Raw genomic sequence first — 4348 nt, 5'->3', positions numbered from 1 at the left:
ATCTGGAAACAGTGTTTTGCTTTTTCAATTTCTAGGAGACAAATGAGTCTCCTATTTTCACAATATACCCAATCACAGACCTTCTTGATTCTGAACAAGTTCCCTAATCTGAATCACAATAAGATGTGAGTTTCATGCTGTCCGTTGATGATAGTAATATCCTAAGTCTAGGATTTCCTTTTAAATATCTACCCACTCGTAACGCTGCATCTAAATGAGACTTCTTAGGTTTTTGCATAAATTGACTAAGAACCTGTACAAGAAAACAAATATTAGGCTTGGTTATAGTGAGATATAACAACCTACCAATAAGCTATCTATAAGAATTAGGTTCAAACAAGAAATAATCAACCTTCTGTTTCCTTTTCTTCTTACCATTTTTCTTTTTTTTATTAGACAAATCACATGTTCGATGGATGTTTTGCTCTATTGGGGTCCCAATAGGCTTAGCAGCACGCATTCCAATATCAATTAACAAGTCTAAAATATATTTCCTTTGGTTTAAAACTATACCTATACTTGATTTAGCAACTTCTAGACCCAAGAAATACTTTAGAACACCTTAATCTTTATTTTTAAAATTATTATGCAAATAAGACTTCACTTTATTGATTTCTTCTAGACTACTTCCAGTGATTACCAAGTCGTCCACACGAACAATTATTATAACTATTTTCTCCCCCTCTCCTTTAATGAAGAGAGAATAATCATATCTACTTTGTCTAAAACCCCCATCAACCAAAGCTTTAGTCAATTTAACATTCCATTGTCGAGATGCTTGCTTAAGTCCATACAAGGAATTTACAAGCCTACATACTCTATTGGGTTTTGTCTGTTCAAACCCTTGTGGTACGCTCATAAAAATCTCCTCCTCTAGATCTCCTTAAAGGAAAGCATCATGGACGTCCATTTGGAATATAGGCCATTTTTGTACAGCAGCTAACTTAAGGACAATCTTTAAGGTTACCATTTTGAGAACGGGTGAGAAAATCTTAGAGTAATTGACCCCCTTCTTTTGATTGTAACCCTTGGCTACAAGTGGCTTTCAAATTGCCTAGACTTCTATTAGCCTTGTACTTGACCTTGTATACCCATTTGCATCAAATGGGTTTCTTCTCGTGAGGTAGATCTACTATCCCCCAAGTATGGTTAGCTTCAAGAGCCTTGATTTCTTCTTTTATGGCCTTGACCCATCTTGGATCCCGAACAACCTCCTTATATGATCCTAGTTTAGAAAAGTAATTAAATTCATAATCACCTCATCCTAAACTTGAGATGGAATTAAAAGTGGATGTAGTAACCTAACAGTCTTCAAGTGATTGGACTTTGTGCATTGAAAATCTACACATTGAGCAATATAGCGAGTATGTCTTGTCTCATGTTGGGCCACGTGGAATAAGTTGCCATACTGGATAGAGTAAAAGGAAACCCAGCGTATCCTCTGATTGGGGAAGAGTGGAACTCATGCAAAATCAGATCAATCAACTGAGGTATGTTTGAAGATAAAAAACCTTATTATTTAAGAATAACAAGCCATCACTTATAAATCAATTGGGGAATGCAACTCTGAAGAGCAACACATAGCATCCAACATGGAAGAAATAGAAGTAAAGGATCCAACTATTAAGGAAAGGAAGGTAGAATGTGATCGTTTGTTGCAACATTTGACTTTACCAAATGAAATTCCATTGTAAAGTCATAGCCCAACAACTTCAAAAGGTTCTCCTGCTGTTTAGGATTTGCATATTATGAGTTGCAATATGTTTTAAATTATGGTGATCTATATAAATCATAACATAATGCTCGTATAAATAGTGTCAAATTTGGTGATCGCTTGTGGTTTAGAAACTAAATGGAAAATAAAATCTTGTTTATTGCTTTCAATTTAAGATGCTAATATACAGAAACACTATGCTATTTATACTATTCTAAGTTTGAAATAGAGCAAAGGAAATAAATGGCAAGTTACAAATATTTTATTATTTGTCTTAATGGTAGTGACCCAATAGACGATGGTTTTTGCTCTTCCACGTGTTTCATCCATTTCTTCATTACTGTTGTTCTGTTTCATCCTCCCTGAGTTGAACGAAACTCACCCTTAAGTCAAATTCAGCATCATCGTCAATGTAAAAGGATAGATAAGCAACATTAAAGGTGGTAGATACTCTATAGGAACCAAGTAATTCTACCTTATAAGTGTTGCCATTGATCTTTTACACAATCTTGAATGGACTATCAGCTCTTGGGGACAGCTTGGCATTAGGTTATTTAGGAAATTGTTCCTTTCATAGATGTATCCAAACCAAGTCTCCTACCTTAAAAGTTTGCTATCTCTGATGCTTGTCACATTGAGCCTTGTATCTTAAATTTTGTTTTTTGATTCTCTCATAAAATTTCTCATGCAACTTCTTAATTTCCTTAGCCTTTTGGTTAGCATCAGAGCTATATTGCTACTTCAAGTAAAGGGATCAAGTCTAGCAACCTAAGGGGATGAGTGCTATAAACAACTTCAAATGGACACTTACCAGTTACTTAGTTGATAGAGTTATTGTAAGCAAATTTAACTTAAGCAAGAATGAGATCCTACTGCTTCAAATTCTTCCCTATGAAATTATGAAGAAGATTACCAAGAATCTTGTTTACAACTTCAGTTTGATTATCTATTTGGGGATGGCTAGTGCTGCTAAACTAGAGCTTAGTTCCCATCTTCTTCCATAGAGTTTGCTAAAAGTAGCCAGGAAACTTCGTATTATGATCAGAAGTGATAGTTTGGGGAATGCCATGAAGACAAACAATTTCTTTAAAATACAAGTCTGCTACTTGAATAGCATCATTGGTCTTCTGGGATAAAATGAAATGGGCTATTTTTGAGAAACGATCCACAACTACTATAACAGAATCTTTTTGCCTTTAAGTCCATGGTAAACCTAAAAAAATCCATACTCACATATTTCTAAGGTGCTTCTAGAATTGGCAAAGGCATGTATAACCCTGTATTTTAACCTTTGGATATAGCTAAGTGGCAAATTCTACCTCTATGTATATACTTGTTGACATCCCATTCAAGTCGAGGCTAGTAAAAGTTCTCTTTTACTAAGTCAACTGTTTTATCCTGTCTAAAATGTCTAGCTAATCTACCGTCATGTGCTTCCTAAATTATGGATTCTCTCAAGGAACCCTGTGAAATGCACAGGGCTTTGCCTCAAAATAGAAACCCTTTATGCTTGTAAAACTAGTGGAAAGGTTGATCTACAATTGCTTCCCATACTCCTTGAAAATTAGGATCATCCTAATACAAATCTTTGACAAGGTCAAATGCAACAACTTTAGTTTGCATTATTGTAAGCAACACATGTCAACAACTAAGGGTATCAGCTATGGAGTTCAAAGTTCTAGTCGTTTGCTTAGTAATGAAAGGATAAGACTGTAAGAGTTTACTCCAACGGGCATGTCTTTGATTAATCTTCTGCTGAGAATTCATATACTTAAAGGCCTCATGATCATAAAAGAGTATGAACTCTTTATTCAGGAGATAGTGACTCTAATATTGAAGAGCTTAAACAATGGCATAGAATCCTTTGTCATAGCTAGAATTAATACCTAAGCTTAGTATCGTTGAGCTTTTCACTAAAAAAGGTGATGGGGTGGCCTTCTTGGCTTAAGACAGCATTAATGTCAGTGTTAGAAGCATCACAACTAACTTTAAATACTTGGTCAAAATTAAAAAGAGTTAGGACTAGAGCTTCAGTTAACTTCTTCTTAAGCTCCTCAAAGCTTTTTTGAGTTTGCTCTATCTATTGAAATTTTTCTCCTTTAGTGCAATTTGTAAGTGGTACAGTAATAGAGTTAAAATTATGAATGAACCTCTTATAAAAAGAAACTAATCTGTGAAAGCATTAACCTCCTGGATAGATTTTAGAATTGGCCAGTTATCAATGGTTGCAACTTTGCTTGGATCAACTCAAATACTCTGTAGTAATGATATATCTAAAGAATACAATTTCACTAGTGAGGAAGGTGCACTTCTTAAGATTAACATAAAGCTTCTGTTTTAGCAAGGCTTGTAAAACTTGCTATAAGTGATCTAAATGTTCTTCTTAACTCTTGCTATAAATAAGAATATTATTAAAGTACACAACAATAAATTTGCCAATAAAAGGTCTCAATACCTGATTCATTAGGTGTATAAATGTGTTAGGGGTATTTGTTAACCTAAAAGGCATCATATTCCACTCATACAAGTCATCTCTGGTCTTGAAAGCGATCTTCCACTCATTTCTTGGTTGAATTTTGATTTAGTAGTATCCTTATGAAGGTCAATTTTAGAAAAGGTAGTGGCACTATGTAA

The sequence above is a fragment of the Prosopis cineraria genome, unplaced genomic scaffold (assembly GCF_029017545.1).
Source record: "Prosopis cineraria cultivar Desert tree isolate PC_DT_omini unplaced genomic scaffold, ASM2901754v1 PC3, whole genome shotgun sequence".
Taxonomy (NCBI): Eukaryota; Viridiplantae; Streptophyta; class Magnoliopsida; order Fabales; family Fabaceae; genus Prosopis; species Prosopis cineraria.
This window is presented reverse-complemented; position numbering follows the sequence as displayed.